The following is a 27,545-nucleotide window of genomic DNA, read 5'->3' as shown; positions in this document are numbered from 1 at the left end:
TCTCTCTGTATTTGAGCATGGAAGACATACTTTTGTTTTTAGAAGTACTGACAGCCTGCAGCTTTCACTAGTCCAAGGTTCAGGTTCTCAAAAACCAGGAGTCATGACTGGCATAAAAACAGCTTTTTTTGTACTTCTTGTCTTGCATCATTATACAGATAATGTTGAAATTAATATGTTACAGATTTTTGAGACAGTGAGCTTGTACTAATGCAAGCTAAAAAAGTACTGAAAATGCATGTATCACACCAGTGTTTCACTGTTAGCTGGAATTACAGCTGAAGTGAGCCTCCTTTATTTTTCTAAAAGCATCCCTAATGGCTGGGATATGTTGCTGTAGTCATGCACTATACTGATGGTCTACAAAACAGGTATGTAAATGAGGAGGTAAATTGTGTAAGTATGTGCATTTTTCTCAAGATAGGTAGAATTAAATGCTGGAGAATACTCAGGCTGAAGCTAATAGACATAAGACACTATGGACCATACCAGCAATAATGAAAGCTCTCAGTTACTCCCAGTCCTACTGGTGAGTTCTGTAGGTATATCTGCAATCCCTCTGCAGCATCTAAGTTTGGGTGTCCGATCTCTCCTTATAACACTGATACAGAGATAAATGTTTAGCTAGGGCTGAATCTAGCCTTTAGGCTATGTCCTGAACTCTCTTTTCTCTCAAAGTCAAATATTATTTTTAGCTTTTATTGACCTGACCATCTGACTCCACTCAGCATTTGTTTCTGGTCAAATGCACTGCTCCCCATCTAGGTCTAAACTGACTTACCAAAGAAGTTGTGTTCTTCAGGCATGAAATGGGTTTTTATTACTGAGGTCCACAGTGCAGATCATTGGAAGTTATGTAATAATATGAAAGGACATATAATTGAAAGGCTGTCAGAAGATAAAAGGTATCAGGCTTCCCAGAGCATTCACATTGCTACTCCTGAAGCTGGCTGACATTGAAAGAGCGATTCAGTGTTCAGTGCCAGCCCCTCTGATAGCAGCTCTGCTCCTCCTCACTGCTGCCTGTTGAAATATCACAGAGTCTGCGGCATAGAATTTAATACAGGAGTTTTCCATTAAAGACATCAGCTGCTGCATTTCACAGTTACTTCTAGCTCACCTTCTAGGGACACAGTATTTTGTCCTTGAATAGGCAGGATTGCCTTCATCCTATTCTTCCCACTGTAGCAGCAAGAAGGAGAGTGTGAGTACATACTGAGCAATGCACAACAAGTAACTGCAGTATAGGCATATATTAGTCTTGGATTTGTTTTAAATGTCAAGCCGTAATATGTGGGAAGTAAAAGTAAGTCTTTAACTATCCTGACATTCTCTTAAATGTAAAAAACCATGAGATGCCTGTATTTACTACAAATAATAAAACTGGAGCGTTACGCTAATCAAATTCAAATCAGTTCAACTGCATAATTTTCAGTGAATAGGTGCTTATAAAACACAGAATGAACTCCAGAAGGGAAGGTTCATTGCTTCCTAATCAAAAGCAGTCAGCTTTAAACACCAGCCAGTCAGGTGATAGGTTTGTCATTTCTCAGCTGTGCTCTTGGAGGGAATTTGCCAAGAAGGCTTGACAGCCTTTAAAGTTCGCAGAGCATTTTTTGCCTGTTTTTGAGCATCATGTTGAGCTACAAAAAACTCCTGGGAGACTGGGAGGAGAGGCAGAATAACAGCAGTTATATTAAAATATATTTGCTGCAATGAATGTCAAGCAGAGTTTATGGTGCAAAAAAACAAGTATTTCCTGAAAAGAAATTTTGACCCCCCTCAGGTCTGATTCTTCCTTGTCTAATGGTGTCCAGCTACTTTGGTGGACTGAGGAGTGTCATTGATTAATTGCCTGGGTGTCAGAGAAATAAAGGCTCATAATGTATCATTAAAAGCTCAAAATCAGGGTGTCTGAACTATCATGGGAAGCTTAAAATTAATATATCACTGCTATGTACAATTAACAGTCCAAGTCAGAAATCATTTGCTTTCATAATTTAGAACAATGGCAGCTCTCCAGTGAAAACGTATTTGCTGTAGTTTTACATTGCTTTCTAGAGGCTTAGTACAAAAGGGAGAGACAAAAATTAATATGCACCAAAGCAGTTAAAAAGAAACCTGTCTTTGAACTGTTCTTTCATTTTAATCAGCATGAGCTCTGCTAAATAGGGAAAAGAATTATGAGTAGGAGGCTAGCATGTAGGTTACTGAGGGCAAATCACTCTCAGGGAAATAAGTTTGCAATCTGAGCAAGAGAGTCTGAGCTGTGCATGACTTGGGATGAACAGGTCTTCTCTGGTTTAACCCAGTATCAACATCAATTGCAAGGTGGCCAACCTGACGTCCCTCAACCAAATTCCCCAACATGAAGGTCTGTTCTCTTCTCCAATGGCAATTACAACAATTTTTTTTTCAATTTTTCAGGGTCTTCTATTTCTATTTTCCAATGTCTTTCTAATGTCAGTCTAGTGTTTTCTATTTCACATTCTCAGCTTTGGGACCTCATACATGTTTTAGTAATTTTTGGTATTGGTTAAAGTCCCATTAAGCTTCTTAAATTCTTAAATGGCTTCTTGGAGGGATTTTGTTGGATTTTTTTTCTTGTAACTTAGGTTATAAAAGTAGCACCATAAACATTAATTGAAGAGCCATTAAGCAGTAGGGCTGTTTGTTTTGGGTTGATAGAGGACATAAAACTTCATACCCTGTGGTGGAAAACAATTAGATCTGATGATGAACATGCTATTAAATATACCATTACCAGACTTCTATCAGTTTAACTTTGGAAAATAGCAACCAGCTGTAGTCAAAGCATACACAAAGGATAGAAAGTCATATTTTAACTGTCATGTCATAGCCTGTTATAAATATTGTCATTTCTAATGTTTTATGCTAATGACAGTGACTAATCGTAGTCATTACCTCTGCTCATTCTCATAAAAATTTCCTCTAGAGAATATGATCACAGCTTCAGTGCTGTTTAAATTCTGTTTTTCTAAAATAGATAACGTAAAAGGATTTAAATACCGAGAGGTTGGTTAACTGTTTTATTTTCTAATAGCATATGTTCGACAACTACAGCTTTTGTTAATTGTGCCATGAGTTGAACAGATATCCCTTTTAGTAACATTTCTGGTATGCTAGCGTGTGTCATGGCTTCTTATAGTCTCTGAACAATGGAATAAAAGGGGAATCTCACAGAAGCCATAAAAAAAGTCTGATGCTACCCCTGTAGAGGCTTAATATTAAGAACATTGAATTTTCTCATCCATTTCTTATTTCAGTTATGAATTCTGCTTACTTGACAGGTACAGAGTACTTCATTATGTGCACGAACAGAAATGCTTAAATGGATGAAGCAGCTATTTACGTCTGATAGGAGCTAAGTGGGACATTAAATTAATGCCAAACAAGTGAGTGTTCATTTTAGTTTTGTTATAAATGGCTGCAGCACAGCAGTAATGTGTTGACTCTTATGTTCTGACAAGTTCTATATTTCTTACAAACTTCCCTTAGAGCTCATCGTGGAAAGACAAATTCACACTCTGCATGATGAAATTAGCAGCAGATGCATTAATAATTGAATAAGGATCTCTGGAGACACACCACAGCTCAGAAAGAGAGTTGTTGACTGGCTGGTTTAAGTAGAGGCTTCTGTTCTTATATATATGCACTTACATAAGCCGTGAGTTACGAGTTGCTGCCTGTATGTAGCCTTTGATACCAAATCCACTTCCTGCTCTTAGAAGACTTTGCATAGTTACATTTGACAGGTCCATGAGCAGACTGACAACCACTAATCTGGGCAGAGCGTGGCTTTGCTCATTCCCCCTTTTCTCTGACTGTTTTTAAACTTCAAGGCAAACTGAATGCAGTTTCTTCAGAAATCATCTCCAGACAATGAGTGTGATATGAGTGACTGGAAGACTTTCACTGCATGCCAGACCCTTGGCATGGACCTCCTTTCTTATAGGGGTGAAAGTTTCCGGAAGTGCTAATCCCAACTTCTCTCACAGAAAGATTAGGATACTGCCATCTTCCTTTCCAGCAAAAAAGTGATGTTCTTTGATTTATCCACATGCCCAGGTTTGAGAGGGAAGGAATTTCACAGAATCACAAAGAGACCACAGTGAGTCACCTGATCCCACTTCCCTCCTCAAGAAGGCCTATCCTAGAGCATATTGCACAGGCTTTTGTCCAGACAATTCTTTATTATCTCCAGTGAGGGAGACTTCACAGCCTCTCTGGACTATCTGGTCCAGTGCTCAGTCACTGCAAAAAGTTTAAAGAAGTTTCTCCTCATATTCAGGTGGAATTTCCTGTGAATCAGTTTCTGACCATTGTGTCTTGTCATATTGCTCAGCACCGCTGAGCACAGCCTGGAAACATCCTCTTGACACCCTCCCTTCAGATACTGATAGACATTGATGAGGTCCCCTCTCAGTCGCCTCTTCTCGAGGCTCAGTAGGCCCAGCTCCCTCAGCCTTTCCTTGTAAGAGAGATGCTCCAATCCCTTAATCATCTTTGTTCCCCTCCACTGGCCCTGCTCCAGGAGCTCCATGTCTCACTTGCACTGAGGAGCCCAGAACTGGACACAGCACTCCAGATGTGGCCTCACCAGGGCTGAGTAGAAGGGCAGGATCCCCTCCCTCAACCTGCTGGCAAGTGCTCTTCCTGATGTACCCCAGGATACCATCGGCCTTCTGGGCCACAAGGGTACACTGCCAGCTCAATTTGTGTCTTTTGGACAATAGCAAAGAAAGCAAGAGGATTGCCAGAAAAATAACTCTGCTTTTTAAAGATACCACCAAGTCATGTAATTTTTAATAGTTACTTTGCAATCACACCAATATTATGCTCAGAGGATATTGACAAAATAGTGTGATATTTCATCCACAGCAATACTATTGGAGCAAATGCTTCTGGGTTTAAAATCAGAACTTTATTGCACTATTGCCAAGAGAGTGATAGTAATTTGAATAGTCTAAAAATTTGTTCCAGTTTGAAGAAAGCCAAGATTTAGCACAGTGTTACTAGGTTAACTCCACAGAGCTCTCCTAACTATGCATGCAAACTTCAGTCACTGTTTCTGAGTACAGGTTGAATTTACTTCTGTGATTTGCTTTCCTCCAGGTTATTTTATAAAAATCTCAGGATCTGTAATAGAAACTTACCTTCAAAATATTTATCAGTGTATTTTCTGGAGTTTCATCAGCTAAAGAAATGCTAATTCTAATCTTAGATTTTAAAGATATTGCAATATTTTGCATAAACTACAATATGATTTAATAAAGTGGTATTGTCTTTAAAGCAATACTCAAGATTCAATTGTCTTTAAAACAATACTTCAGTTCCTTCTATTTAGATATGCAATTCTTTTTATTCAATAACAGTGCATATGTTATTTATTCAGTAAGAGTTTGGTATGAATTTCATCATAATGGAAATATGGAATTTGAGATCTTTTTAATATGAGAAACATTTAAGCAGTTTATGTTGTCACTTGAAATAAGAGTTAAGTCCCAGAGATTTATATTTGTATAATGAAGTATTGTCTCAATCTAAGTCACAGAATCACAGAATAACTAGATTGGAAGAGACCTTCAAGATCATTGAGTCCAACCCAGTCCTAACACCTCAACTAACCCTAACACCTAAACCATGGCACCGAGTGCCACATCTAGATACTCTGAAACACTCCACAAGTGGCTCAGCTGGGGAAAGAACAGTACATGTTTTGTGATATTGACCCACAATGCAGATATTAAGAGATCAGGGAAAATCAGGTGAAGGAGTAAGCATGCCAAAATAATACCCTGGTTTCAGCATCACATCTTCTTTTGGAGTGCTTGGAACAAAGATGTGAAAATTTGATTTACATAAACTCTTTTAGTGAATAGAGCTACCATTTCAGAATTAATATTTTTCATTTGATTCACACATGTATAATACATTTCATTGCTGTTTAAAAAAAGTAATCTTACCATCATCTGAATTTTTAAGGAAAAGGCTAAGTACTCGAACAAGGTCATGAACTGCTGGATGGGAGGCATATACATGATTTGCATAGACCAAAGAGGAATAAAGAGACTTCATTGACAGGGGCGGAGGGAGAGAGATCACGAGTCATTAACTATGGCTTTATGCTTCACATCTCTCTACAGTGGGTTTAATCCTATTAACTGATTTCCATTCATTCTGTTATTTCTATGGAATAAGATCCTAAGTCTTCTCCAGGTTAGAAATGAATATTATGCAATCCAATAACTTTTGTACCTATTGTTAGCATATATAAGGCGCATCAGTGGTACCAATGTTTCTTCTTAACGTCTGAATCACCAAATTTCACAGCTCTGGCAGTTATTACTCCTGTAAAAGTGATGAGATATTTCTAAAGCCTTCTAGTGAGTGAATAAACCAATGGGTTTTTTGCATGTTTTGCAGGTCAGTGAATGTTCAAAACAGCAAAGCAAATTAAAAGAACCCCTTCCCTTTTTCTATTACAGTAATTTTGTACTTGAGTATATGAGCATTTGCTAATATAAAAGCCTATTGAGAAAGATATGAAGGGAACTTCTTCTAACACTGCCTTATAAGGTAGAAATAAATGTTGCATTTCAAATCACAGCTCTCCTTGAAATTTTATTTAATTTTAAAATGCATCTTGAGCATCAAATTTTTGTCTCTCGTGACTTACAATCAAACAAATCCACTTAAATGGAAAACAGTTTCCTAATTGTCATCCTGTAACCTCAGCCTGAAGATGAAGTAGCTATGTTTTGATTTATGTCTCATCACTACTATTTATGTTTCTGCAGGCCATAAAATTTTTATTGCTTGTACATTGCCCTTCTACCCTTTGTGGTCCTCCTTAGTTGTCCCCTTCTGTTATTGTTGTTGTCATTATTATTGTTGTATTGTTGTTGTCATTATTATTACTAAGTTTCTTTGAATATTTGCCCAGTATTGTTAAGTGCATCCTTTATTTGGAATAAGTTTGCAAGTCTGTTAGTACTCCATGCACCTATTTGTACTTCTCTACAAATTACCCAAAAGAATAAATTTTTCCTTAGATTCAATATGTGAAGTTGGGGGGTTGGGGAACAAAAATATTTTTTACTTATATTTCTGAACTTGAACAAGGTTGTGGATAAACTGGTATATGCTGCACTCTCCATAAGTACTCTGACAGAGCACAAGCTATAGGAATGGCCAACACAACTGAAGCAGAGTAAAATGCTGCAGCAGCAAATTATTGCAGAATATCAGTTCTTTCCTCAGGAGTTCTTGGGATGATAGACTAAGCATGAAGAGTGTCCATAGACAGTTCTTGTCTACTGTGTTCAAGCAAAACAAATATACAGGGTTGAAGTCACTGTGCATTTCCAGATTATCCTCTGAGAGCTGTGATAGCTGTGCTGAGTTGGCAGGGCCAAAAATTCAACACAGAAGTCTCCACAGAATGCATTTGTTTTCTTTGTAGCCCACTCTGATAAAAGAAAGGTCAGATGTTTTTATATATTCTCTGTAAACCTTCTTTAATAAATTGGATGGGATGCCAATTATGCAGAATGATTCAAGGTTTTGGATAAAATTATACCACTTCACTCATCCCAGTAAGTGATTCTACTTTGAGAAAATAGGACTTATTTTTTGAATAATTTTTAATATTATTTTTTGAAGGAGAAGTGCAGCCTTTTCTAATCACAGGCAAAGCTGGGTATTTTTACTAGCTTCTCCCTTTTAATCTCCAGTGTACTGAAAGAGACTTCCCTCTCCCATTATGTTTTTTTGGGTTCCCTAACATTTATCAATCCAATTAGTGTTGTCAGCTTTCTTGCTTCTCTTCTGTCTCTCTGATAATGCAGAGATAATGCACAGGATATCTCCTGACCGAAATAAAAATGTCTAGTTTGAACCTCCCTATGCAAAAATGTCTAAAATTGGGCAATAATTTAACAACTGCAGTTCCAAAGTCTTGCACAGTGGACATTTAATTTTCCTTTAAAGAAATGTGTAACTTGATGGGGGGTGTGGGTCAGGACAGTGACAGCACACACTCCCAAGTTCTTGTGACAAACAGCCTCGAGTTTATTCCTGCAGCTCCTTTTATAACAGCTCCAATTGTACATGTGATTTGTTGAGGTTTAACCCTGTTCAGCTCTCTGGCCAGTGCTACATCTGCATTGCGGGCTGAGTGACATTGGCTGAGGGTCCCTGTGTAGATTTGAATCCAACCTATCCTTGCCCACCCAGGGACTCCAATGCTACAGAAATGGAATTCTTCTTCAAGGCCTCTTTTAGGAGCAGATTTCCCACTGCTGAAACAGTAAACTCAGTTTTGTCTTTCAGAGACTCTTTGGAAATGCCTCTCTCCCACACAGCTGCCGTTTCCTGTCCTTTCTGTTACCTACCTTTGCTAATCATAATTCCTGTGGAGCTGATATGAGATTTGTTCAGAGGTTTCTGCAACCTAAAAATGCCAGTCTTCATGGGACATGAAGAAAATTAAGAAGACAGGACCAGTAAATTTTGGTTACAATCCTAATCCAAGATAGAAATTCAATCCATGCACTTTCATCTTCCTGTAAATTAATATTTAATACTCATCTCCATAGCTATATTTGTATGCTCTGAATGTCTCCTCTAATGTACTTCTAAACTTGTCATGTTAAGATATAAAACCTTTTTTAACATATATGGTATAATAAAGACTTTAGAAAGATAATTACAAGTTCAAAGACTTCAGTTAGGGCAGCAATTCCTCAGTACAAGCAACTGGATCCTCTTAGTCACTAGATAAATGCACGAAGAAAGTTAGAAAGGCTGGAATCTCAAGACGGAAGTTGGAAACACAAAGCAAGATGGAATACTTTCTTTTCTCTGAAGAATAAAAAGCTGTGTGCCTTGGAGGCTGCCTAGCAGGGATAACTGAAATTTAGGCAAGGAACAAGGATATTGTGCTTACACAACAGTGCTTGCATAGAAATTACCCATAAAGACCCAAGGAGTACAACGTGCTTCAAAATCAGGTGACAACGCAGATTTAAAGGGATGACTTGGAGCAGCTCGTGAAACCTCCTGTGCCCAGACATGAGCAGAAAGCTGGATGTTAGTATAGAAAGTTTCCTTGCCAGGGCAACAGATTTTACATTCTCTATAGCTTTAACAGTGAACTTACATGAAGTTAAAGCCTTAAAAGTGAACCCAGATTTTGGCTTATTTGTTTCCTTTTAAGCAATAGTCAAGAAAAGCTGGCAATGCATGCATCATTTTCCATAGTACTAAAACAGGCAACAAATTATCAGTGTTTATATAAATAAGAAAAAACACAGGTTGGAATCATACTCTTCTTTGGGTTAAAAACTAAAATTATCAGCATGAAGCACCCTCATCTCTCAGTAAATGGAGCACAGATAAAGGCTGCATGTGTTGGCACCAAGGTATACAATCACCTTCCACTTGTGCATGGGGGGTTGGTGAAATAAGCAGTTACACGAATAAACAGAGGACCTCTTTCAGATTGCGGTATGGACCCAGAAAGAGATGGCCTGTTGGATAAGCAGTGCTACACCTAAGCTAAGGTTACAAACGTAGTGATAGGTTACCCAGCAGGAATAACTGCCAACAGAGAAAGTTCATCCCCAGGCTCAGGAATCTGATGTCTCATTCTTGTCTCCAAGGGGAAGAATTTGCGACTTTTTTTTTTTTTTTAAATAAGATGACACATTGCCCTAGAATTTTTCTCTGTGTTATATGTTCAGAACAGAATTCAACATTAGGGTTCCAGTAGAAGACTAAAGTGGGGTTTGCCACGTTTATTCTTATTGAGGGATTAGGGAGTAATGTTTTCACCAGAATTATGGTTATTCCCATTGCACATAAACACATATTTATGAAATGTATTAGAAGCATTTCAGTTCAGTGCTTACTAGGAATTAGGAATAGTGATTTGTTCAAGCTCATCTGGCATTTTTTTTAAAAAGTTGGTATTCTCTGGCCTTCTCTGCTTTTTCTTGTTTCTAAATTAAAATAATAATAAAATTTTCATCTACAGGGAGCACTGACAGTTTAGCCACTAGAATTTTTCAGGTATTTTAGATGCAGATTAAAGCAGACTATTGGGCTATAAATCAATCTAATATTGTAATTGCCTATCCCATTCAACTGTTTATTGTTTCTTGGACATCAGTTACACATCAAGCAGATGTTTCTTTCAGGGAGGGACACAGTGACTTCTAGATATTTTCTGTTAATCCAATGAATTTAAAATCAAGGAATAAAAATTAGTACCCAGAATTCTGAAGTACATCTTTCTGCATTTTGTCAAAATGGATATTGCATGATGGTGTATTTCTCAGTGGCCCATTTTAACATAATGTCTGAGATGTCTCGTCTTTTCAGTCCTATCCTACTTATATTTTTATGCACTTCCTGTTTTGACATCTCACTTTGAGTCATATTCTTATATTCTAATTAAAGTATATTCAGCATCAATATTTATATGAATACCAAGTGGTGGAATGCCTTTTATTATGTCTTTCCAATTATTCCTATGGCTTTTTATCGTAATCTCATCCAGCTTTTTAACTCTGCCCAATCGACCCTAGTCCAAAGAGATATTTAAGATATGGCAATATTGACATAGAGAGCAAGATTTTTTGTAATGGCTGGTTGTTTAATTGGTAATTGAATGGAAAATATTTTGGATATTTGGGTATTCACTCTGAGTTTGTCGATTAAATCAGGAAGAATTATCTCTGCAGAGAACCTCAGAAGAGGGTGCAAGAACTGTGAGACTTTTGCAGGCTCCTCTAATGTATCATATAATGACAACACGGAAAAATTACCCTGAATTAAATAAAAAAATGTAATCTATGTGCTTTGTGTTTTCTATGTATCTGCTGATCTTGTGCTCCAGATCTCTTTATTAGAATTTCTACTTGTCCTATGCCCCAGAAATATTTTCTGTACTATTGTATTATGTTTAGCATTACCATAAATATACTTCTGAGTAAAAACCACTTAGTTTGTAAATATTTGTGAACTATTTAAAATCATTCAGCTCATCCCAGTTTCTGTGGATTCAGCTGGAAGAATGTGGTAAGTATAACATTACAGTGGCAAATAATTCACTTGAAGAATACAATGTGTATGCTTCAGAGGTACAGATGCCTCATAGAATCCTGCCTGTGTCTGTCCTGTCAACAAAAGTGCAGGTATTTCCATCACATGGAAATTGTTTGGCACAACTAGTTCTCTGTGAGAACTGGAAAAAGGGACGGTATGACTGATTTTGTCAAGGGCAAAAGGCGAGTGAAGGGCAATGCAACAAAAATCAATCATATGTTTAGGCATATCATTTAAAAGATTTGAATGATCCTTATCCAAGCAGAGGACAGTTAAGAGTGATAAATGTAATAACTGTGAGAAATAGAGCTTAAAACTGCAAAAGTTTGACTTACCATAAGCTATAAAAGATGTCATTAAATCATTATCCTTTACAATTTGCCTATTGCAGTTTGGCATACTCCTTTCTCTCCCAGTACTCTGATTGTGTACAACTCCAGGAATTGATACCTGTAAGCAAGTTCCAATGTCAGACAGACAAAGAAAGTAAAATATAAAAAAAAGTCTTATCTTACTACAGTGAGACATTCTGTTCACCTCAGTGGGTCTCATCATAGGTGTATAGGTGGTAAGATCTGTCTCTAAAATGATGGTGTGTTAAATATGAGAGTACAGCAGACAGTTCAATAAATGGGCTACATCAAGTCAGTTCAAAGATGTTCTGTGGAATATAGTCTATGTACCAATAAAAATCTCCACTATTTTTATTAATTCCATTAAAGTAGCACACTACCTCCAAATATTTATAGAGATCAAGCAGACTCACTTCAGGACAAGTCCTTCATACATACCAGAAGGACCTTTCCTGAAATGTAAACAGTTGGCATCTGCTGAACCATAATCCCTAAATCAGAAACACAAATGTTTGGATTAACAAAAAATGGAAAGGTTCATTCTTTATTGTTGACCTCCTTGTACATATTTTTTCACTTTCAGTGTTGTGTGCATGACCAGCATTCTTTATTCAGGACTGGAAATGCAGTGACTTTTTGGTTTAGTGATCACAAAGGACAGTGGTGATTAAATTCAGGCAAGCACAAACCCTCAGTGATGCTCACTGGCTTCAGAAGATTTGAAATCAAGCCTTCAGTTCAATGGTACACATGTGATGCAGTATGAAGCAACTGAGATTTGATACCCTTAAGAATCAGATAAATAAAATAATATTTATTTTACCCCTTTAAAAGAGGGTATTGATCTGACACAGGAGGAACTTCAGGATATATAAAATACAAGCTTGTGGGGACCATCACTGAAATCTATTTGGTTTTACACACAGAGAGTTTAAGCATCCCACTGCACCAGGGACTGTGTTCAATAAGTGTTAAGTGAAAACATTTAACAGACCTGGAATTGCTGTCTGTCATAGGTACAGCACATATATATGTAATATAGAATGAATATGTACAGAATGTGCAAACTAAAGCTATAATAATGAGCAAACTGCTTTAATTGGAATGCTGAGGGAATGAAATTTGAAATTATTTTCCAAAGCGATTTATTTTTGGATAGTGTTTTTTTTCCTTTAAGAGATTAAATACACAGCTATTGAAAAGCACTGAAAAGTTGGAGAAGAATGAGAATGAAATTGCAGGTGATGGTGCTGAGGAGCCGGGGTACAAGCAGCGATCTTTGAATGTCTGCCTTTTCTGGTTTGTGCTGTGGTTTTAGGCTCTATAGATCCCAGTAGGACGAGCCACAATCAAGCTGGGGTTTCATGGATTTCAGTCTTACTCTTCCCAAGCCACACTCCAGCCACTGCTTCCAGCCTCATACCAGAGTCTCCAAAAGCTGTTGGAGCTTTTGCAGGTCCGTAGCAGGAGGTGAAAGAACTAAGTGCTCCAGGTCAGCCTACCTGGTGAGGGGGTTTCCTGCAGCCTCTGCTCCTAAGGGTAGTGGATTGGTACCTGCTCGCTGGATCTGGCAGTGACATCTCTGAACCAGCACCTCTTTGGAGACTGAGGCACTCACCAGCTGTTGCCTTTGTCAAGATGACAGGGAAGCAGTCACATTTCCTCTGAATTCTGCCTAGCTTTACACACACTTGTGACAGATACTCAGTGTACACTCGTTGTTTTCTTTTTGGATTTCACAAATCTATTTGGCTGGGAAGTAAACTCCAAGTAAGTTTCAGGGAAGACTGGAATTGTCCACATAAAAAAGTTTGATGTCTTGAAACTGCTATAAAACAGTAAAAAATAAAATCAGTAAAATACCCCTAAGTGCAATTTTAATTGTTTCAATAAGTTCTTTCAAGTTGTATTTTCATATTATTAATTTCTGGACAGTAGACTTCATTATACTCTGTAACAAAAAGGGAAGGCTTTCAAATAATGTTGCACATTGAATTTTAGATCTGTGCATAAGAATTTTCATATGACTTCAAAATTATCAAAATAATTACTTCTTGTCTATGCAAACATGAAGGGTTTGTCTTCATTCCTACTCTGTCATAACAAATCCAAAATTCTTGGCAGTATAAAAACATGTGCTGAAACCTATTGTCAATATTCACCTGTTTCCCTTTTCATAAGAGAATGTGATTTTACCAGACATCTATCCAGTTACCAGAAAAGCTGATTCCTGTGGGATACATATATAGTTAATGTCTTAAGAGAAGAGACTCCGCTTCTTAATTTTTGAGAAAATTGTACAACTTTTCAAAAAACTTGAAACTTTAAAAAGCAGAAAAGAAACCAGAAGGGAAAAAAAAAAGGAAAATAAGAAAAACCTTAATGTCACAATCCGTTGATAAAATTAAATTAGTTATCATGGATTTGGCTTACTGGTAAAATATTTGGAGACAAAAAGTGTTTCATAAACACAATGAGATCTGTCACATAAAATCCTTATCCTTTCTTCAAGGGCCTGTCAAGAAAACTAGGTTTACTACCTAAATTTTATTTTTCCAAGTAGAAGATAGAATGTTCTGAAAATCAAGCTGTCACTAGTTAATGCTGTCTAAATAACATGTCCATTTTACACACTTGTTCAATTAGACTTCACTTTTTCTTCCTCCTCTTTTTAAATGATGTTTATTTGTTATTCTCTGGGCCCTTTTTTCAGAGTCCCATGGAAACAAAATCAATGATGCCAAAGTTTATGTAGGCTTGATATTGGGATGAAAAACGAAGGTGCCTGATCCTGCTGTCAATAAAATGTATTTGTGTAGTTCTGCATGTAGCACTTTGAATAGGGTGAGTGACAGCAATCTCAGCCTCAGAAGAAGAAGAGCCTTATGGTCCTATTGTTTGGGTGGCTGGTTTTATAATAGCCCAAAACAAAACATTCATGATCCTTAAACAGATTCAGATTACCACATGTAGACAGGCCATGTAAAGTAGCCATGCACAGTGCTGTGGAGTTCCAGTCTTTTTTCTATGTACTGCCCTGCTAGGAAAGCATGTCAAGGATTGTAGTTGATCAAGAAGGAGGAAAAATGTGTCCTCCAAGGAATCTCTGGATTCAGCAGGAAGTTCTCATGATTCCTGTAGTCACTTGAGGTTAGATTATGGTAATTAGTTCATATATCTAGTCTTTAGTGCCCCCAGTAAGAATGTCCTTGAAGGCAACCACAGACAGATGGGGACAGCTGATGCTGATGTGCCACACTGGTAGTTCAAATGTGTAGATACCAGGAAAGGTTGTAAATTCACATTTCGGTCACTCTGTGTGTGTGTGTGTGTGTGTGTGCATTGCCTGGCTAACCACATGTGCATCCATAGGGATACTAGATCTCTGAAAGGATCTTAAATTACTCACTTTGGCTTTGCTACTTCCTTTTGATATTGGGCTGTCTATATGAATTGAAAGTGAGAAAATAGTTGATACCACATCTATTCATCGTAAACCTTTCCTGACTGATGACTTGCCTTCTCCTGGGATACAGCATTGTAGCAGAAAGCAACTGGTATAACCTGCAGCTGCAACTACATCCTGGAGTTCAGATTCTTTTCTAGGGAAATGTACTTTTCCTTAATCTTCAGGCTCAGAAAAAAATGTATCTGAGGGAAAGTTATACATGGAACTTCAGGCTGTTGCTCCTCTGGATGATACTTACCTGATTTTCCTACAGAGAATCATGTAGGATTGTTACCTGTCATTGCATCCCCATGTTCATCTCTTGATACTTGTCCATATGAGACACGCCACTTAAAAGAAATTCGCTGCCCAGATTGGGCAATTTCCTTGTTACAACAATATTTTTTTTTCTTATTTTGTCTTGTGGTTTCATAAGTGCTAACAGATTCTTACCCAGTGCTTTTTAAAATGCTTACTGATCTACACAGACAGAAAAGGTAAACAACAGCTAAGCAATTGGTCTGACAGATAGTGCAGTCCCTCAGGAGGCATTCATAACATCCACACCAACACTGAGTTATTTTTTTCTCTGGAGCACCATTAGGAGTTATTTCATCACCACCATGTCTGTAATTCTGTAGCATTAGTCCCAAGGCTGGCCAGTTCTCCTCAGCAGAGGTTAAACTGTAGGCAAAACCACTTCACTGTTAAAAAGAAAGTAGAAACAAGCCGAAAGTGTTAAACTTCCAGTTTAAAGTCCCATTAATATGGACACTTGCAGATAAAATAATTAAACTGTGAACACAAGGGAGTAGCGTATTGACCTATTTTTGATTGTATACAGAGGGACAGCTTGCATCTAATTTTTTTTTAGATTAACAATTCATTTTGGTTAAAGTATGTTTTGATCCTGAGTTATTCAGAAAAGTAATGGTTTTGAGAAGACATGGAGTCATTATAAATGTAAGTTGGATATGAACTATGAATGGGATGCTATTCGATGACAAATGTAATATTTGTAAGAGTAAATAGGTAAATAGTATTCAGAAATTGGCACATTTTTCACATTTGTCAAAATTTACTAGAAAGCCATGCACCTTTATGGTTTGTTGAAAAAGGTATGGAAAGTCAAAAATAGGTACAGGAAAATGTACCAATAGTGAAATACTAAATAAATTCTTAGCTATTAATTCAGTCAAGAAAAGACTGAGAAGTAACTTGACTACAGCCTTCAGGTGCCTACAGGCTAAAAGTATTCCTGACAGTAAAGAGCCCTCTAATTTAGGAGGAAAGAATGTGTAATTAGCTGGAGACAGGAATTCCAGTCTGTTCCCCCATCACCAAATTCACAATGAGGGCTTTCAACCATTAGAGCCATCTGGGTCTCTTAGAAAGATATGCTAGATATCATTCAGAAGCTACAGAGGCTGATAGATAAAATTTGGCACCACACGGGAGGTTAGACTAGACAATAATGCATCATTTTTTCTGCCCTTAATATCTATTTCTGAATCTAAATAAAAAATTAATAAGGTTAACAGAATCTGGCCCTCAGACATATATATTTTTTCTTTTAATTACATTTCCATTTGAGGATTATAATTCACTTCTCTCATGGCTTCATCTCTGGAACTTTTCTACAGGATACCAGAAATAGTGTATTTCTTATTCTCATAATTAAACTTTGAACCAAATAAAAGTTCTTCAGCTTGTGACTCTGAATTAGCATGTGAAAATTTTAAACAAATATAATTTTAGCTTCTTTGTTATGAATGAACAGAGAAATCATATAGCACAACAAAGTGTTACTATCTGTTATAGCCCTTGAGCTATACAAATTTGTGCTTTTGTTATGATCATGCTTGATATGCTATGTCTTGACTAGATCTTATTTCATTCTGTTTCTACAGGTTAGTGAGACTTTAATCAAGAAAAAAAAATCTAATGAACAGTAATTTGAAACACAGCATTTGGAAAGGTCAGAATGGTACATTACATCCTTATTATCCAAAAGAACAGATGAGTTTAATATCCTGGCAGCATTTTCCTGTGAAGAAGACATTAAACAAGAACTGAAAATGGCACAAGGTTCTTGCTTCCTTTTCTATGACAAAGATTGTAACAAGATGATGGAACTACACAGAATAAATCCCTTTCTGCTTTAATGGTTCAACTGTGAATTCTGTCTAGATTTCAAAAACCTAAGCCAAGCAGAGAGCCAGCATGCATGCTATTTGTTTCAATTCCTTCACAACACACTTTCCTGATTATATGGCCCATCTTCCATTAATATTTTCTAGTCTTAAACATGGGAAGATATGTTGACAGAAGGTGCACAGTACACCAAGTTTTGCTGCATAATATATTGAACTGCAGCAAATAATGTGCTGCATCAGCACTGCTGAAAAAATACAGATTTTCCAGCTTTTCTTTGAAAAACTTAAGAACAGAGATAATGTATTCCAACACACAACACATTGCACGTGTCCTGCTTTGGAAACTCTCTGAAGGTATGGAATTCTTTGAATGCAATGGAATTTGCAGTATATCCAATAGGCTGTTTTAATGTAAGAACTGTAAGAATTTCCTACCTTAAATCATTATCTGCATAAAGACTCTTCCTTTTGCTTGTAGGTCTAATGGGGGAGAAAACCTTCTGGAACTGGATGTTGTATTTTCTTGCTAAAATACAGCATTGGGGTCCTCATGCTAAATGTTGTGGCAACTGAAAAAGTGCTGTGCTTAAAAATGAAAAAATTAAGTGTATAGCATGCCCTTATATTATTTCCTTATATGCAGTCCTCATGATATTTGATACGTGTGGTATTACCCAAAAATGTAATAAATTAGATTTTAAAGATATTAATAATTACTAAAGAAAACATTTTATATAATTCCAAAGATAAAAAGTCTTGAAGTATTACTGGCTGAAGTAGACCTGCATGGGTTTGCACAAGCTTACCATCAGAAATCATGTTGAACCTCTTTTTTGCACCCATCTTGAAGAAAAACTTCTCTGTGGTACATTACATGCAGCATCTTGCAGAGAAAAGCCATTCTGCTTTGGTCAAGAGAGACAAAACAACCATATCCAAAATATGTTTTCAGTATCTCAAGTGAATGTATATGTATATTTATATTTGTTGGGGTTTTTTTTCTATTTTCTTTTTTAAGTTATTTTATTTTCCACTGGAGATTGTAAATGTATTTTTCATCCTTTGTTTGCAACTATAAAGTAGGATAGCTTTTCAATGCATTGGCGTGTGCAATCTATTTCAAAACTTCAAAGGATTTGCAAAAATCCCTAATGGGTGTTCATTTCGTAAGTGCCTACAGAAATTAATGTTTTCTGTGTGCCTAGAAAATATTCACTAGATACAAGTTTCTGACAAGTTCCTTGTTATTAAGCTAATAGTCCTTGAAACTGAAATTATTACAAATAGCTCTTTTCTTCTTCCTAACCAAACAAATCAGCCATCTGATATCCCGCATACAGAAAATAATATATAAAACTATTTTTTCAGTTCCTAAATATCATTCACAATATAAATCTGTGAATTTTTTATAATTTATAATTTTATAATTACTAAGCACTCTGACCATATATACTTTTGCTATGAAAAAAAATAAAATATACGCAGTTGTATCCATCTTTTAAAAGATCATGTTTAGGGCATGACTGAATAAAGAATCCAGGGTTTTGAGGGGAGACTCAATGTGTAGTCACACAAATATCTGCAGTATTTCTTAGAGAGTCAGTCCAATGTATCAGATGAAGGAACTGAGTTTTGTTATAGTTTTTCATTATTTATAGTTTTATATTGTGCAAAATTTTGTTGCTGTGTCACACAGTATTTAACATGGTGAACACCTTGGATACATTGTGCAGCCTTATTTAGTTATTCTATAAAATTGATTTTTTTTCACTACAAAATTACAGTAATTCTTTTTTCAAAAATTACCAAAATAATCAAGTGCATGTTATGAAACAATACAAAAGCTTGAACTTGAAGAGACACCTCCTTTTATTAATTATTTCCAATAAATAATGTGGGTTTAGGGCATTTCCATGAAGACTTTCTTCAGTGGGATGGTGAATATGAGTTTTACATAAAATGTTGTGCCCTTGAACCCATGAGAACATCTCCAAGTACAAGAATCATATAATCCTCTGTGGGGTATATTGAACAAATTAACAGCAGAACAAAATTAACAAGCAAAAAACATGAGGCTGATGGAATGGTGTCATATTGAAGCAAGATCAGAAAAGAGACACATCAAAGCACAACAGGCTGTGTGCAGCACACACATTCCCACAAACAGGATTTTGTGCCAGGAGTTGCTGGTTCATTGTAATCCCAGTAACAAGGACACTCAGACTGCGAAATATGGTTTAAAATAACATTTATTGCAGCTAACACTTTAAAGAAAAAAGGTTAGCACAGACCGTCTGGCATCCATTCAGGTGCTGGGAAGCCCAAGCTACGCACCACTGAATGAGCCTCCGTGCAGGCTCAGTATCCTGTGCAGATCCTATCCATGTAAAGGTTACCCAATATTTCAGTCTTTTGAGTTCCTGTAAGGTTTTCCTAAAACAAAATAATTCAATTAATCATTTTCACTGTCAAAGAAAAAGGGATACACACATGGGAATTTGTTGCTGCTGCTTTAGATAAAGGCAAGGAGTTGGTGTGACCCAGTGGCAGCTGCCCACAGGCTACCTCATTGCAATCAGCCAGCCAAGCTTGTCCCGTGGGCAGAGGATGTGCAGAGCACAGCACAGACCGGGAGGTCATGCTGTGTGCACGGCACATTTTGTGTGCACGGCACATCAGTGCAGGCCTGTGCCTGTTTGGGACAATGGCTGTGAGGGACACTAACTCCCCTAGGAGCAATGGTCTCCTGGTAAGGATCTCAGCACATGTGTGCATGCATACCTGGTTTGCATCTGTATATAAAAAGCTGCTTTTTTTTCTCTAAACTGAACTGGTAAATAGTATTAAAATCCGCATACATTAAAAACTCTACATGTCCACTGCAAATACTTCTCTGTACAGGACTCTGTTTATCAAGACGACGTTGTGCTGAAGTCAGATAGGTTTACAGTTACAGAATTTATTGCTACTAAAAGGCTGTGTAAATACATTTTTGCAAGTGTGATTTTTGTGCCTGCAGCTCAAATTCTTGTTATACTTGCATTTGAATTTGTTTTGTTTTGTCACACAATGGTACTTGGTATTATATGAATAATAATCCATGAGCTACAAAACAGACTAAAATCAGAGGAACAAAGTCAGTTGCATTATTAAAGAAAGATTAAAATAATTTGACATGAAAGGCATTTTAGAGACTATACAGGCTGTCTGACTTGCTGATTTGCACAGAACCTAATACATCATTCAGCTCTGCTACCACCTGACAGCTGCTCAGCATCTAATGGGAAATGTGAGGGTGGTCACAGTCCAGTTCATAGTGGACAGGTGCTGGCATCACAAAAATCATCATCACAACTGGCACTAATTGGCACCTTTGTTGACAGTCTTGGCAGAAAGGCCACTGATTGAATCTGCACAGAGACTTCCTTGCAAACTCTGCTGGCTTGGGATGCTGGGCTCAGCTCATCCTTCACTTAAACCATTCTTAGTTTTGCACATATTTCCCAGGAACACACTCTATTTGCCTGAAATTTCTGTGAGCATGCACATTACCATGGCATCTCTCTGGAAGTGGTACCTCTGCCCAGAGGGTTAGACACACCCCAGGAACAGCAAAGCCTGTCAACTGATGCTGGCCAGCAGAAGAGCCTGAGAGCTTTGGCTTGGGGTGGAAGAAGACAAAAGGGGATCAGACCAAACGCTGTTCGAGAAGAGAGGCTACACATGACCCACATAGAGCTCCAGTTTTGCCCAAGATTTTCTTAATTTTAGTTTATTTTAGATACAACTGTGATTCTCTGAAGTTCTAGTAGCCAGTTTTACTCTATGCTTCAGTTTATTCTTTTGTATGAAGGTCCTATTATTTGTCTCACTCTCAGACATAATACGAGACTTTGCTAACTAATCAGTGTCCTAAAGTATTTAAACATTTCTGATGGAAGTGAATAGATACATTAAATATCAGGATTCAAATTTATAGGAACTTTTTTTCCTTAATAATTCTATTAAATGAGTTGCAGGCAGTGACTGTTGAATATATGCATTTATACATCATTCACTCTGCTGTAAATACAGTTGCATTAAATGCAGTTTCTTCTGTCACCTTAGCCTATCTTGTCCAAATCTGCAATTAAAACTAATTTTACTTTCATGTATAGAAACCTGTACTGTTTGTAGATTAATTACCCATTTATATATTTTTTAGCTCTGTAGACAAGTAAGTCGGTAATGTGACTAGGATTTGAGAATGTTTAAATGGCAACAAACAGAAGTTAAAAGAGGGTGATAAATTTGATTGCAATTAGCAGCAGTAACCAAAGTATAGAGTCTATTATTAGAATTCATTACTACTTTTTTCCAAAGTGAAGAAAGAAAGGCAGGCAAGTAGGAGGGAAGGAAGGACAAAAAACAAAGGAAGTAAATAAAAAGTAGGAAGGCTGGATTAAAAGAAAGAGAACAGTTCTAATTTCATGTGTATGGAAAAATGTGGAATTTAGTGCACATGGATTTGTCAGTATACGGATAAAAGTAAGAAAAAAACCTAGAAAAGTGATAAATGAAATCAGGCAAAATAAATCTTAAAGCCCTGAAAAAATATGTAAAAAGCCCATGGTTTGTCTGTATCAATGTACCTGAGGAAGAATGTACTTTCATTAGGAACAACAAGGTTATAAGATAATATCTGCACTAAAAACACCAAGGTTGTAAGATAATAGGAGGCTCAAAACACCACCAAGCAAGAGTCTGAAATTCTCCCCACTGATTTTTCACTTCTGTATTACATCTGATCCCAAGGAAATACCTTCTCATTTACATGCATCTACATAAATTCTGGATGAAGCCACCAGCTTCTTCATCCTCCAGTGTTAACAATGAGCAGTGGCTGCTATACTGTGCTCCTACAGACACTCTGGAAACAGAATATGTCATCGTTAGCCTAATGAGGGGAAAGGGGGAGAGAAATTGCTAAATGTTTTCTCTCTAGCCCAATTAAAGGAGAGAGAGCAAGACAAAGAGAGAGGGAAGGCATGCTAGAGGGAGAGCTGTGTACGTGACAGATTTCTTCCTGCCTTTAGCTACAAGAGCATTCTCGTTAGGTAGAATTGAAAAAGACAAGAGGGTGTGGGAATACAAAGGATAAATCCTTCAACTGAAATCGGACTGTGGCAGCATGGTCCATCAGTCTGAGCTGTACATTACCTTCCAAAAATAGCTTGCTTGGGAAGGAAAGAATATGGTACTAGGTACACTATTGTCATTACTGGTCTTAAGACAAATTATCCATACAAATAGAAAGGAACAAAATTTGTCTGCCTGCTGAAAGCCTCCTTGGCCATCCACAGTCCCCTTTCAGGACTGCTGTAGAGGGAGAGAACTACTTGTGTATGAAGGACATCTCAAGCTGAGCTCACTGACAAGTGCCAACTCACTCTTTATAAAGCAAACTGAATTGATCCCAAGATGTTTTGTGCCAGAAACATCAGTCCTGGTAGAAAGGGTGTCTACATCCCTAAAAACATGCTAGGTCCCAAACTTGTCCTGTCCCATGGGCCTTGGCACTGCCAGGTAGTAGCTCACTGGGCCCAGACTTTTGCCAGGTACCACAACAAAAATTTCCCATTACAGATAATTGCAAGCCAGTGCTCAGGGCCTCATGTCTGGTCACTGTAGGTTTTTTTTTCATGACTCAGAAGTCTTTGGGGGTGAGTGTGCAGTTTTGGGACCTGGGTGAGCTGGGAGCTGAGGCTTCTAGCTAAAAACCATGGTGTGAAGATTTCAATAGGTATCACTGAAGCCAAGGAGATTGTTCTTTTTCCAAACACAGAAAAGAATCTCGCATCCAGTCCTATGGCATGACGCTTGTACACACATTCTCATATGACAGAAGAATATCTGCTGCTTTAAACTGCAGCAGAGATATAAATGGACTTGTTACAAGCATTCCTTTGCACCCACAGCTCTGCTGTTGACCCCAGATGCTGCTAATGGCACCTTTCTGCCATGCTGGGACTGCATATTAAAAATATATCCATCCCATGGGCCCCCAACACTGCTGACTGACTGCATGTGGCCCAGAGTCCATGGGCAGGTCCACTGTGTCTGCAACCGGACAAACACATGAGGAGGCAGGTGAGGGGTGACAGTCAGTGGAATATTCTTTGTGCCCAGACTCTGAAATTTTACAAGGCTGCATGACTACATTAAGATGCAAGGTTTTTCCATGGGTTAAAGAGACCTATGACCAAAGGTAGCTAGGAAGGTGGAAGTTTCTTTATTATCACATCAGCCACCAGGCCCTGATGCAATTCCAGAATTATATCCCACACTGTTCTCATTACCTGCACAATGGCCTGAGCCATTCAGTGGACAGAAGAAACTACCTTGCATCCCTATTTATATTTAGTGCTCAGACACGAGCAGGATTGATGTGCCTAGTATAATCCAGTCCCTAAATGTTGAATTCCTCTTACTTATTTTAAATCTCTCCACATCTTCTTGTGTTCTGACTAAAATGTAGCAGCTAGCTTTGTGAGCTAAACTATAGCTGCCCTTTTACCATTTCAAGTGCCAGAAGCTTTAGCTAAAGAAAATGATTTTGTAAAGACTTACTATACTCTGCTAATCTTACTGAGTGCAGTTCCTGCCAGTACCTAAAAGGAAATTGAGAAAGTTCCTGAGAACATCATGAGTCGCTTGCTGTAATTGTTTTTAAATTCTTGACTCCTGACTCCCCATCCTGGGAGACCTTCTGGCTTGTTCCATCATCCAGGCATGACTGGATTAGATTTGTTTTTTCCCTGCAATGAGACCTAGTTTCATTATTCACCACTCATCTGAGCACAGAAAATAGAAGGCAAATATTGGGTCTGGATTCTGGTTGTCCAAAAGGAGTCAGAGGGATGATTTCCCCAGCCCTCCAGTTAGGAACACAGGGAAGGAATGGAACTCTCCTGTCAGGCAAACAGGTGTTGGGAAAAGTAGCCTGTGCTGCTCTGCCAAGAAGCATAGCCCAGACTCATATAAGTGAGCCCAACACAGCCATGTCTGTACAATGGCAAACAGGAGATAAGGGAAGACTGCAATTAGGGTTCAGTCTCCTTACAATATTTTTCTATAATTTCATATTTCTTACTGAGTATATATTATAAATATTCTAGTTACCATTAACAATGTCATTAGATTTCCTTTCAAATTTTGAAGGTTTGTGCCTTCAAGAGGGTTCTTCACATTAAATTCTTTTATGCTCTTTTATTCTTTGTGTCTTAAGAAGTACTAAGCTGACCAGTAAAAAACACCTGACTCACATTTATAATACTCAATTTCTCTCTACTTTTTAATTAAAAATTCTGACCCACTGAATTCTGAAATTCCAACACTGTAGTCTGTACAGGGTGCTAGCAAAATTAGAATACACATGACTGAGTACTTTCAGTTCCTCTTTCCTGAACTCCAAATATCACAAGATCTGAAATAAAGATAATTCTTCCTGATGCTTTAGCACAAGATACTAAATTCAGTCTGATTTAGTGACAAACCCTGCCATTTTAGGAGATACAATGTCTGTATAATGAAATGGTATCATATTTGTTTACAATGCCATCTTCTGAAATATCATACTTGAAATTAACCACTTACTGTTTCTCCTGAGAGTTTAGCACAATATTTTAATTTAATGGAGTAATCTCAGTTCAGGTAACTCCAACTCTTGAAAACCCATCACATATCTGGCTCCCTCTAATGTTTACCAATGGCTGGTCTTTGTGCCCCAGCCTGGAAATAACTGCCCTACGTTACCCAGCAATGGTCTGTGGTGGTGTGAAGAGGAAGGAGGTGAGTACAGTCAACAATGGTATGATGCAGATACTACTCAGATACTTTCTGGTTCCTTTCCCCTTGCCTTCATATCTCGACTGCTGCCAAGTCTGCCTCAGATTGAGGAGACTGAAGTTATTAGCTTCAACACACATTTTATTTTTTATATAAAAATACTGTATTAAATAGATGTCCTAAGAGCTACCAGAAAAAATTCTATCCTGATCAGGGATACCAACACAAAAGGCAAACCTAGTCTGAATTATCAGTCAGCACTTCAGCAACATTCCGATTATTTTCGTCATTTAGAATGACCAAAGCAGTATTTTGAAATTGCATCTAAAACTGTAGCAGTTATTAATCAATGAGCTCTAGCAAGCCAGATTCATGATCAGCAGAAGGTGGAGACAGACACTACATCATTTTGATCTTATGGAATAATTTCCTTTCAAGCACAAGACTTCTTGCAACTGAATCTCTCCATCAATTGAATGTCCAGAATAACAAGCAGAGAATCTTATGGCTTTTAATTCATCGCAAGAAAAAAAATTAAATTAAATTGCATCTACCCCCCCCAAAACTGCTTGAATTTTTTCATTCATATACACCAATTTTTCATTACATCTCAAATTCTCAGCCATTAGAATGCACAACAGGACCTGAACAAGCTCTAACCGTAGCAGACCAGAGTTGAAATGAGTTGTTAAGAGCACATGTTTAGGGCTGATGTTTTCTTAGAGGAAATGAAAATAATTCCTTTTTTTTTTTTTTAATTTATGAAACACCATGGCTACAATTATTGTTTGAAATATTCATTCACGTTTTCACTATGTAAAAAGCAATAGTCTTCAAATTTTCTTGATAATGTTACCTAAATTATTTTGCCTTTTGTAGTAAAAATATTTTTTTTTCTTTTGAGCAATTTTTGGACTCTTACATTCATGTGCTCTAATAGGCATCCTCTTTTCTAGTGTAGCTTAGTTATGTCCTGAGCATTGTCACTTGGGTATTATTAAAAGAAAGACCTAATTTTACTTCATCTTATTTCTTATCCCAAGTCAAATAAATGTCTAATGGTGTTATCAGTAGTTTAAGTCACTTCTCTATTCCTTTACAGTTCCATGGATCATCAAAACTTTGTAAAAATGCTCAGTAAATCTGACCAAATGTACTTTTATTATCTCAAGAAAAGGAAGGTCTGTAATACTACTTTTGTGAGTAATGCTCATATTTTTTGGTAATCTTAAACATTAAACAGAATCATTTCTTTCTGTGTATTAAAAATGGGATCTTTGAAGCAGTGGGTTTACATAATCCTATTTCTGATTAAAGCATCTCACTCAGAGAAGCTAAAAGTTCCAAAAATTGCAGACTATAAAGTGTTATCTGAGGAGTATTTTATTTCTCTGAAACATACTTCAGACAAACCCTCTCCATGTAATTATCCTCACAAAGAGCTGGTGGATTCTCTTTTACTTTAAAAATAAGAAAAATCTTTAAAGCTTTTCTCTGCATTAAAGCCACTTCAATACCAACAGTATCCACTGTACAAAACCCCTTAAAATATCTGCTCAGAGATCTGTAATTCAGTTAGGTTCTGAAGAACGAGGAAGAGAGCTGCACATAGAATTTCTTTGGCTATTACAGTACTAGCCTAAAAAGCCTGTCTCATCTTTGGTATCAGCCAAATAATTCTATTCGATTCTTGCCACTACCTGCAGATAGGAATAGCAATGAAGGCTGCAGGTCTGGGTAAATGTTGAACTCACTGTGATGCTGAGGCATCACTGTAGCTCTGATGCTGAGAAGGAATCAAACAGAATTTCCCTGTTACTATCAGAAAGCCGCTTTACCCAACAACCATAAATCATTGCTTTAGTGAGGTAGTGACACTCAGTTTTGCCAGAAGCAAGTGGACTGAGGGAAAGATCCTTCTGTGTCTGCCACCATTTAGATACTGTCCTTGTGCTTCTGCTACCAGCCACTAACAGAGCTTCACCTTTGGACTGAATTCAGTATGGGCTGTCTATGGCTCACTGGCACCCTCTACTCTGCTAATTTGAACCACTGAATCTTCTGCTCTTCTTCCTTCCACAATGGCTTTTGAAGATACTCTTGATCTATTCTATATAGACACAAAACCTAGAAATATTCTTGCCAGATGGTTACCTAGCATTCTTATTCATTACTAGTTGAGTGTACTTCAGTTATCATGACAGGGGGTGTACAGGTGTCAGAGACTTTAAAAAAAACCTTTAAAATATTTCAGACAGAAAAATCACATCTCATTTACAGCCTCGTCTGTCAAAGTATAGATTTTGAGAAAATTCAGCCTGAATAACATGTTCATGCTTCAGGAATTTTCACAAAAACAGTATAGCACAGCATTCTCCATGAAACAGAGAATTTTTTGTGACATTCTCTGAATTCTCAATGATTTTACATAAGACTTGACTCTTCCAAGTATGCAATAGCATGCAATCAAATGAGAAGTAAACACAGTGTGCCTAAACATGATGTTTAAACAACAAAACAAAAACCAATTCAGGTGATGTTAGTAACACAGCAAAGAGATGAGGAGGAGATATGTAAGGCTATGACAACCAACCTAACCCCGTGTGTGAACAGATAATGTAACACACT

General features: G+C 37.4%; 1 protein-coding gene and 1 long non-coding RNA gene across 12 annotated transcripts in view; one reads left to right on the top strand and one right to left on the bottom strand.

Annotated features, from left to right (window-relative positions):
* Positions 1-17,099, top strand: part of KHDRBS2 (KH RNA binding domain containing, signal transduction associated 2) — a 333,019-nt gene extending 315,920 nt beyond the window's left edge. For 5 of the 11 annotated variants that reach the window (XR_010997053.1, XR_010997051.1, XR_010997052.1 and 2 more), the window contains 2 exons: positions 3,312-3,416; positions 16,845-17,099. The gene's annotated coding sequence lies outside the window, so the exon portion shown is untranslated. Of the gene's footprint in view, positions 1-420; positions 3,417-6,167; positions 6,241-16,844 lie in introns of all 11 variants that reach the window. The other 6 variants (XR_010997050.1, XR_010997049.1, XM_068183721.1 and 3 more) reach the window with 4 other exon arrangements.
* A 4,750-nt stretch (positions 17,100-21,849) lies between these two features.
* Positions 21,850-23,270, bottom strand: LOC137472025 (uncharacterized). Its single transcript, XR_010997980.1, has 2 exons — positions 23,046-23,270; positions 21,850-22,026 (listed from the first exon to the last, which is right to left on the bottom strand). It is a non-coding gene; the product is annotated as an uncharacterized lncRNA (long non-coding RNA).
* Between the last annotated feature and the right edge of the window lie 4,275 nt (positions 23,271-27,545).

The sequence above is a fragment of the Anomalospiza imberbis genome, chromosome 3, assembly GCF_031753505.1.
Source record: "Anomalospiza imberbis isolate Cuckoo-Finch-1a 21T00152 chromosome 3, ASM3175350v1, whole genome shotgun sequence".
Classification (NCBI taxonomy): domain Eukaryota; kingdom Metazoa; phylum Chordata; class Aves; order Passeriformes; family Viduidae; genus Anomalospiza; species Anomalospiza imberbis.
This window is presented reverse-complemented; position numbering and strand designations above follow the sequence as displayed.